A 10462-nucleotide genomic window follows, 5' to 3' on the forward strand; every position below is an offset into this window, starting at 1 on the left:
GGGATTACAGGTACCTGCTACCATACCCAGCTAAGTTTTACATTTTTAGTAGAGACGGGTTCACTATGTTGGCCAGGCTGGTCTCGAACTCCTTGACATCAGGTGATTTGCCCAACTTGGCCTCCCAAAGTGCTAGGATTATAGGCTTGAGCTACTGCGCCCGGCCCCAGTTTTAATTTAATTAATTCCCATACCCTTTCGATAATTTTTTTACTTCAAAATTGCCCTACATATAATTGTATTTCTTGGTATCTGCTTCATAGAATTTGTACAAGATGATACAGTAATCCAAGCAATTCTCTATAAAAAGTCACTAAAAATTCTCTATAAAAAGTCTCTACTACACCAGGTGCGGTGGCTCAGGCCTGTAATCTCAGCACTTTGGGGAGGCTGAGGAGGGTGGATCACAAGGTTAGGAGATCAAGACCATCCTGGTCAACATAGTGAAATTCCCTTTCTACTAAAATACAAAAAATAGCCAGGCATGGTGGCATGCACCTGTAGTCCCAGCTACTCGGGAGGCTAAGGCAGGAGAATCGCTTGAACCTGGGAGGCGGAGGTTGCAGTGAGCTGAGATCGCACCACTGCACTCCAGCTTGGTGACAGAGCAAGACTCCGTCTAAAAAAAAAAAAAAAAAGACGTTTCTACTAAAAATACAAAAATTGCCCAAAAGCTGGGTGTGGTAGTGTGCACCTGTAATCGTAATCCAAGCTACTCAGTGGCTGGGGCAGGAGAATCGCTTGAACCCAGGAGGCAGAGGTTGCAGGGAGCCAAGATCTGGCCACTGCACTCTAGCCTGGGCAACAGAGTGAGACTCCGTCTCAAAAACTAAAAAAATAAAAAAATAAAACTGGCCTAGAGTCGCCTGCTAGAGGTTCGCTGGGTATTTGGAGATTTGCTGGCTCTACTGTGGACATGACGGCATGTTCATAGATGATGTGGAGAGTGACAAAATGGCAGGGACTCTAATTATTAATCAAATCACAGATTCATATCTCTCTCCCCCTACTTCACCCGTTTCCTTGGAGACACAGTTTCTTGTCAATTTTTTGAATTGCATTAATATTAACTATGACTTTGAATCAGGAAGAATGCAAAATATCTGAAGAGTAGTATTTATATCTTCCATGTGACATTTGCATCACATGGATAAACGTTAACAACGTTCTTGAGAACAGGAGAAAATAAGGAAATAGAGTTCAAAAATAAAGTATAGAACTTGCTAGACTAGTTTCTGTTTAAAACTCGGTGGATTATACCTCTTTGTTTTAAACCATTAGAACAGCAATGATTAAATATCAGATTCCTTAAAGAGTCACTAGTTCCTTCTGGAAAGTTTTGATGAAAGCATTGTATTTCTTAAACTGCTCTACCCACACAGCTTTCCTTCAAGATGTTGTTTTTCCCACATCTACTGTTTTATTACATGACAGTTATTGAAAGGTTAGATGTGGTTTAATTTCTCAAGGTTTATTTTTATATGTCATAAATCAAGCTTTTTTGTTGTTGTTAACACATCACAAGAAGCAGTGTGGTCTGTTCAGAGTGGGTGTTGGGAGACCTGGGTTCTATTTCTGACTCTGACATGTGACTTTGGGTAAGTCGATGAATTTCATCACTGTCTCAGTCTCCCTAGCTACGTAATGGGGATAATAATATCTCCCTTTTACCTACTTCACAGGTTTTTTTTTTTTTTAAAGGATTAATTAGTTGATGTTTGCAAGTCACTCTGAGCTCCTTTGATAAAATACAAAGCACCATTATTTATGACAATAATAATAGCGTCTCACCAGTAGGCTTCCTTTCATCCAAGGATGGCAAAGTACTTTAGCCCTGGGATTGCAGCTTTACAGCAGATTACTGTGTGGTGGCTGGCTCTCCTTGAAGAAACAGATGGTAATGAGCAGTCTGGTTTTCACTAGAGAGTAATTAAGTCTCCCACCAACTCATCAAATCATTTGCATAAACTTCCCAAGACAGAAGCGCAGCTCCCAAAAGAGAGCTGGGAGAAGCTGAATTGGGCTCTCATTCCTCATCACTATTTATAAACAAGTCACAGGGGATGTGGATCTTGGAATATCAATATTTTCAACCCCCAAATCAATTTGCCAAACGGTTGCTAAAGCATGGGAATATTTAGACAACAGGTAAATTAGGTTCAACAAAAACAGACGTGTAACAAGTGTGAGTTACCTGAGGGTCTTTCAGGTTGTGCAGACCAATTATGTACAAGTCCTGTGATCTCTCCTTAACAGTCTGGTTAGACTAACTTTCAGTTAATTGACAAAGATGAATTAAGTACCTGATTCGTGTGCCTGTCTGGGGTTATTAAGAAGAAAACTGTGCGATGTGGTCCCTGCCCTCAAGTTGTTTACAACGTATTTGAGACGATGAAACTAAGATACAGGAAACAATTAGTGGAGTATGGAAGACAGCATATAATTAAGGGCTAAATTGTGTGGAACAGACCACAGGACGATGAGAGAAGGAAGTAGTCTATATGGACCAGTGTAGTGCAGGAACGATTCACCAAACAGGTCAATTGAAGACGCACGTTTTCCATGTACGCCATACATATGCAGACCTACTATGTACCCACAAAAATTCAAATAATTTTTTTTTTTGAGACAGGGTCTAGCCCAGGCTGGAGTGCAGTGGCATGATCTCACTGCAACCTTCACCTCCTGGGCTCAACCCATCCTCCTGCTTCAGCCTCCCGAACAGCAGGGACTACAGGCACATGCCACCACGCCCGTCTAATTTTTGCATTATCTGTAGAGAAAGGGTTTCGCCATGTTGCCCAGGCTGGTCTGGAGCGCCCAAGCTCAAGTAATCTGTCCCCCTTGGCCTCCCAAAGTGCTGGGATTAAAGGCGTGAACCACTGTGCCCAGCCCAAAATAAAATAATTTTTAAAAAAATTTAAGAAAAAAAAGCATGTTTTTCATAGAAACTGGTGCATGAAGGGACAGTCTGCTTGAGTTGGGAGATAGGGCAGAAAGGGAGACTTAACTCTGGTAATTGGGGGTTTTGGTGGCCAGGCAGGGAAAAGGAAGCACCCAAGGTACAGAGAACTTTCATAGTCAGAGGAGTTTGGACCTAATTTAATCCACTTTCTTTCTTTCTTTCTTTTTTTTTTTTTTTTTAAAGAGACAGGGTCTCACTCTGTCACCCAGGCTGGAGTGCAGTGGTGCAATTATGGCTCACTGTAACCTCAAACTCCTGGGTTCAAGCAATCCTTCTATGTCAGTCTCCCAGTAGCAGGGACTGCAGGCATGTGTCACCATGCCTGGTGAATTTTAAAATTTTTTTGTAGAGATGGCATCTTGCCATGTTGCCCAGGCTGATCTCAAACTCCTGTGCTCAAGCAATGTTGCCACCTTGGCCTCCTAAAATGCTAGGATTACAGGCATGGAGCCATTGCACCTGGCCCACTTATTTTTAAAGACTTCAGAATATAGGGACCCAGCCGGGTGCAGTGGCTCATGCCTGTAATCCCAGCACTTTGGGAGGCCGAGGCAGGAGGACACCTGAGGTTAGGAGTTTGAGACCAGCCTGGCCAACATGGTGAAACCCCATCACTACTAAAAATACAAAAATTAGCCAGACGTAGTGGCGGGTGCCTGTAATCCCAACTATTTGGGAGGCTGAGGCAGGAGAATCACTTGAACCTGGGAGGCGGAGGTTGCAGGGAGCTGAGATCGTGCCACTGCACTTAGGCCTGGGTGACACAGCAAGACTCTGTCTCGAAAAAAAAAAAGAACACAGGGACCTGATAAAAGCAGTATTTTGTAATGATTCTTTGGCAACAGTATCACCGGAGCAGGAAAGACACCTGAAGCAGGGAGGCTGGCTGGAATCAGATACAGTAATCTAGAGTGGGTGGAATTTTATCTAGAAGAGTTGTGGTGGACATGGAGAGAAATAAGCAAAAATAGAGCTTTAATGAGAGCTTATTACATGCTGGAAAGGCATCTTATTCTCACAACAACCCAAGGTGATGCTGATATAAACTCATGTCAGCACTGATTTTCTGATATGGAAACTGTGGTTGAGGAGGTGAACTTGGGACTTGAGCCCAGAGATGGTATGTCTTAGAGCCAAGGTTTGAGCCCAGTGTGAATCCTAACTCACTGTTTAGATGGAACAGATTAATATGGGAGAAGGAGACATTTTGACCAAAGAATAGCTCAGTCTAGTTAGGAAAACGCTGGGTTAGACAACGTTAAAAACAGATCATTTTCTCTCTCTTTATTCCTAGACCTCTACGGTGTCCTCTAGGGTGTTCTAGACCTCTGTGAGGCTATTGCACGTAGTGATTCTGCAAGAGAAATGTAGTCTGAGGAGCGTGTCTACACTGGCGTCGTGCAGAAGGCATTTGGAAAATGCTGGCATGAAATCTTCCTTCCTAGCAACGGTAAGCTCCATAATCAGGAATACCAGGGAGCCATCAGGACTGGAAGCGAGAGTGTTTCAATGACTGCTAGAGAGCCAGAGTTAGGACCGGGATTAAGCAAAAGCAGGAAATAAGAGAGGCAGACAGAGGAGGCAGCTATCAGTCTGCCAAACTAGATTCAGGGATTTGGGCATTCAAAGCGGGAAGGTGTAGGTCACAGGCAAATTCGTTTCAGAGAGAAGCTAGTGCCTGGAAGCCTAGTTTCTGCTACCTGTTGCTGGGTCCCGCTTTGCCTCACCTGGTTGGACTCTGCCGGGTCAGCCAGTCTCTCCTTCCGCATCTGAAAGTGCTAAGGCTGAACAGCTGATGCTCTTGATATGGGACTTAAGAGAGGTTGGTAGTTTTTCCTGGTTAGAAAAAGTGTTAGAGAATTAGGTTGTAGCAGGAGTGGATTGGTTTGGTTGATATCCTGGAGGCCCAGGTTTGTAAAATTTTACTTTGACTCAAGATGAAATTGGGAGTAATTCTAATGAGAAAAGAAAGTGCTTGAGGAGGAGGATTCTTGCTAATATCCGAGGCTTTGGAAGGAGAAAAGGTTAAAACAAAACTATAGCTGAGTTTAAAACTCAAGACCCTTTAAACACTGGCTGGCTTTAAAACTCTACTACAGGCCGAGTGTGATGGCTCAAACCTGTAATCCCAGCACTTTGGGAGGCCGAGGTGGGCAGATCACCTGAGGTCAGGAGTTCAAGACCAAGCTTGACCAACATGGTGAAACCTCGTCTCTACAAAAAAAAAAAAAAGAGAGAGAATAGAAAAAACTCTACTACAAATGATTAGAGCATTAGCCATGATTTCTAAAGCTTGTAATTTGACTTATGAATCTACACACTGATTACATTTTGGATATATTTGGCAGCCAAAGTAGAGCAGGAAATCATTATTGGATAAAAAGGGCCACACAGGAGGAAGTTTGTATTGGCAAATACCAACTTATATATTCACAGAATCCTATCATCTTAGTCCTGGAAGGAATCTATCCCCGCTGCCTTATGAAGGCCTTCTCTAAAATACGTCCAAAGAGACAACAATCTCTCTTCATTTAATAACCTGCCCCAGTTCCAACTTTCTGAAATGTATTCCAACCTCTGACACTCCTATCATATTAATTAAAATCCCCCCCTTTTTTTTTTGGTTATCTTCTCTCTGAACGTGGAAAACAGTTATCATCTTTTCTTTCAAAACCCTTCATATTCTAGAAAGCTATAATTACATTTCCCTCAATTTTCTCAGCTTTTGATGGAATAATATACATATGTATATCTGACATTTGTTGACTTCTGGGGGTGTGTAGGGCACTGAGCATCTCACATAAATTATCTCATTTAGTTCTGACAAAAACCTGCAAATCAAACATTCTTAGTCCCATTTGAAAGATAAAGAAATGGACACTTGAGGTTCAGAGGTTAATAATAGCTTTCAAATAGTGGTAAATAGAAGAGCCAGGATTGAAAAACTGCTGCTGTTCCTGTGAACACATGGATTAAATTTCCCAAACTCCTCTGAGTTGACGTCCCTACAATTTTTTTTTTTTTTAGACTGAGTTTTGCTCTTGTTGCCCAGGCTGGAGTGCAGTGATGAGATGTCGTTTCACTGCAATCTCCACCTCCTGGGTTCAAGCAATTCTCCTGCCTCAGCCTCTCGAGTAGCTGGGACTACAGGCGTGCACCACTGCGCCTGGCTAATTTTTTTGTGTTTTTAGTAGAGACAGGGTTTCACCTGGTTGGCCAGGATGGTCTCGATCTCCTGACCTTGTGATCCGCCTGCCTCAGCCTCTCAAAGTTCTGGGCATGAGCCACCACGCCCGGCCACTTTTTTTTTTCTTTTTATGGAACACTTCATGAATTTGCATGTCATCCTTGTGCAGGGGTCATGCTAATCTCTGTATTGTTCCAATTTGAGTGGATGTGCTGCTGAAGCGAGCACCTGAAAGCATTTTGTGCAAACGCAGCCAAGCAGAGCCAAAAAAGAGGAGGTGGGTGGGTGGTACTGGGGTCGGAAGACATAGATTCAAATGCTAACTCTAAAATTTACTACTCGTTTGACTTGGGAAAATTACTATCACTTTCTGAGCATCTGTTTTCTCTGTGGTAAAATGGAGATGATAATACTGATCTTACAGAGTTCTTATGAGGACTACAAAATGCAATCGTGTGGGCATTTTATGTAGAGCTGGGCACATGGACTGTTCCAGTGACAGGTTTTATCATTAGAATATGTTGTATTCTTGTATGTCTCTCACAGAAATCACTCTCTTATTAGACAGTAAATTTCTCAAGGGCAGAGACTGTCCTTCAATTTTATTACCACTCCCCTCCCCTCCAGCTTAATGCCAGTCACATGGTAGCATGCAACAATGTTTTTGGTAATGGTGTACGAGAAGGAACCCTAGTGAGGAATCCAGGCTGGAGAACTCTGTTAAAGACTCTTTGAAACTGGATATAGGGCCGGGTGTGGTGGTTTACACCTGTAATCCCAGCACTTCAGGAGGCTGAGGTGGGAGGTTTGATTGAGCCCAGTAGTTCGAGACCAGGAGTTTGAAACAAAGTGAGACTTCATCTCAACAAAGGAAAAAAAATTGTTTTTAATTAGCTGAATATGACACTAAGGTGGCTTGTGCTTATAGTCCCAGCTGCATGGGAGGCTGAGATGGGAGGATTGCTTGAGTCCGAGAGGTTGAGGCTGTAGTGAGCCATGATCATGCCATTGAACTCCAGCCTGAGTGACAGGGTGAGACCCTGTCACAAAAAAAAAAAAAAAAAAAAAAAAAAAAAGCTGAATGGAGTCTAAAAGCTATACTTTGTACCAGGCCCTAGAATGGTGTTCTACCTTTAGAAAAGTTTGAAAATCCAGTGACTATATTTTCTTTTCTTTCTTTTTTTTTTTTTTTTTTTTTTTTTGAGACACAATTTCATTCTGTCACCCAGCCTGGAGCTATCTTGGTTCACTACAACCTCTGCCTCCTGGGTTCAAGTGATTCTCCTGTCTCAGCTTCCTGAGTAGCTGGGATTACAGGTGCGCACTACACACCCAGCTAATTTTTGTATTTTTAGTAGAGACAGTGTTTCCCCATGTCGATCAGGCTAGTCTTGAACTCCTGACCTCGTGATCCACCCGCCTTGGCCTCCCAAAGTGCTGGGATTACAGGCATGAGCCACTGAGCCCAGCTTCAATATTTTCATCTCTAGTATTTCATTTAGCCCATTTAAAAATATGGAGATAATTTAAAAAGTAATGTCCTATTCTTGCCTTGTAGATCCTAAAAACCCTCTAGCTCTTTACACATTTAAAACAAATTTATAAATATTATTAATTAAAGTGATTGTCCAGGATGATGTAATGTTCTTTTCACTGCACACCTTTGTATTCTTTTTCAAATTGAGACAGGGTCTTGCTATGTTGTTCAGGCTGAATTTGCACTTCTGGCCTCTAGCAATCCTTCTGCCTCAGCCTCCCAGTAGTTGGGACTATAGCTTCTTACTACCTTGCCCAGCTCCAAACTTATTTTAAAATCTCTTTCAGATAGTTCTATTACTCCTAGTCCCTGTACTGTAGATTCTTCCTTTCTATGTATTTAATGCATCCCTCTCAAGAGGGATGTTGGTTTTCTCTCGTGTTAAGATTTTTGGGCTGCATGCGGTGGCTCACGCCTATAATCCCAGCACTTTGGGAGGCTGAGGCGGGCGGATCACGAGGTCAGGAGATTGAGACCATCCTAGCCAAAGTGGTGAAACACCATCTCTAAAAAAAAAAAAGAAAGAAAGAAAGAAAAAAAAGAAAAAGATTGTAGAAAAAAAGGGTTTTTGATGGTGAGCTCATTGTCAAAGAGAATTGTTGCTTGAAAGGATGCAACTGCTCTAGTTTGTGGCAATATCAAGTGCGATGTTTCTTATTGGCCTCTGCTGTGATCTCCAGAGCTAAACACACTAGGAGTAGTTCCTGCTATTAACAATAAGGCCCAGAGCCTAGGCCACAGAGAAAGTCCTGTAGATCACTTCTTCCAGGCCTTCTTTGTGTAGTCAGACAACCAGCACGTGGTTACAAGCATGTCCCATACTTTCTAAGATGCTGACAAGGGCTTTGTTAAATTCCCCTTCCTCTTCCTCTCCCAAAACTGTCCCTCCAATTTGGGGAACGAGATGATCCAGACAGGTTAGTTATTAGGAACCATGCTGTTTATTATTCAGGTCCAAACTTTCTTTTTTTTTTTGAGACGGAGTTTCGTTCTTGTTACCCAGGCTGGAGTGCAATGGCGCGATCTTGGCTCACCGCAACCTCCGCCTCCTGGGTTCAGGCAATTCTCCTGCCTCAGCCTCCTGAGTAGCTGGGATTACAGGCACGCGCCACCATGCCCAGCTAATTTTTTGTATTTTTAGTAGAGACGGGGTTTCACCATGTTGACCAGGATGGTCTTGATCTCTTGACCTCGTGATCCACCCGCCTCGGCCTCCCAAAGTGCTGGGATTACAGGCATGAGCCACTGCGCCCGGCCTTTTTTTTTAAAGATGGGGTTGGCCGGGCGCGGTGGCTCACGCCTGTAATCCCAGCACTTTGGGAGGCCGAGGCGGGTGGATCACGAGGTCAAGAGATCGAGACCATCCTGGTCAACATGGTGAAACCCCGTCTCTACTAAAACTACAAAAAATTAGCTGGGCATGGTGGCGCGTGCCTGTAATCCCAGCTCCTCAGGAGGCTGAGGCAGGAGAATTGCCTGAACCCAGGAGGCGGAGGTTGCGGTGAGCCAAGATCGCGCCGTTGCACTCCAGCCTGGGTAACAAGAGCGAAACTCCGTCTCAAAAAAAAAAAAAAAAAAAAGATGGGGTTTCACCATGATGGCCAGGCTGGTCTTGAACTCCTGACCTCAGGTGATCCACTCACCTTGGCCTCCCAAAGTGCTAAGATTACAGGCGTGAGCCACTGCGCCCAGCCTCAGGTCCAAACTTTCTTAAGAGTGTTTACTGAATTGATTGGGTGGTGATTATTTTCCTCAAGAATGAAAGTGAAGCTCATGGGTACATGTATTTCTAGGGTCTTATTTCTAGCTTAAAGAAACTTTCAGGCCCGGCATGGTGGCTCATGCCTGTAATCCCAGCACTTTGAGAAGCTAAGCTGGGTGGATCATTTGAGGTCAGGAGTTCGAGACCAGCTTGGCCAACATGGTAAAACCCTTGTCTCTACTAAAAATAGAAATATTAGCCAGGCATGGTGGCCGTCACCTGTAATCCCAGCTACTTGGGAGGCTGAGGCAGGAGAATTGCTTGAACCTGGGAGGTGAAGGTTGCAGTGAGCTGAGATCACACCATATCACTCCAGCCTGAGTGACAAGAGCAAAACTCTGTCTCAAAAAAAGAAACTTTCATGGTTGTTATTACACAAAAGTAATAAATATATTTAGTGTTACATTCTTACATGGAGTATACTATGCTAATTTTTCCAAATACATAGGCAGCTCCTCAGACTTTGTGGAATTCCTAGAAGATGATAGGGAGTCCTTTGATGGCACTAGCTGATTCTTATCAGACTTTGATCCAAGAGATTGGAGATACTGGCATTCAAGGATGGATAGGACACATTGTTTTCTCTTTTTCACCAAAGAGTTCATAATCTAGTACAGATACACACACCCAAGGCAATGACAAGGGTACATAGAGCAAAGCGCAGTCTTGAAGGTGAACTGAGAGAGCTATGGGAATCAACATGCCAGAGTAATTAACTCTGCCAAGTGGAAGAGAAAAAAGGAAAACTAGAGAAACAAGACAACCTTTTGGATGCTCTTGGAATGAGGATTTTGCCAGGAAGATGAGGGGCTGGAGGGCGCTTGCGGCAGAAATAGTTTGAACAAAAACAAGTGTGACAGCCACAATGCTTGGACGTGAGATAAACATACATCTGTGTTATTTTTTTCTAAACAAAATGAAAAATGGCTCAAGGTCCCCACCCACCTCATGTTAGGAAATACAGTGTGCCATTTTTTGGGGGTGGGGACACAAGGGGCTAAGGTAGATGGT

At 43.3% G+C, this 10462-nt stretch overlaps 1 non-coding gene across 1 annotated transcript; it reads right to left on the minus strand.

Annotated features, from left to right (window-relative positions):
* Nucleotides 1-6276: 6276 nt before the first annotated feature.
* Nucleotides 6277-6380, minus strand: LOC135271634 (U6 spliceosomal RNA). Its single transcript, XR_010339760.1, has one exon. It is a non-coding gene; the product is annotated as a U6 spliceosomal RNA (small nuclear RNA).
* Between the last annotated feature and the right edge of the window lie 4082 nt (nucleotides 6381-10462).

The sequence above is a fragment of the Aotus nancymaae genome, unplaced genomic scaffold (genome assembly GCF_030222135.1).
Source record: "Aotus nancymaae isolate 86718 unplaced genomic scaffold, 86718_ANA_hifiasm-v0.15.2.pri h1tg000088l, whole genome shotgun sequence".
NCBI lineage: Eukaryota > Metazoa > Chordata > Mammalia > Primates > Aotidae > Aotus > Aotus nancymaae.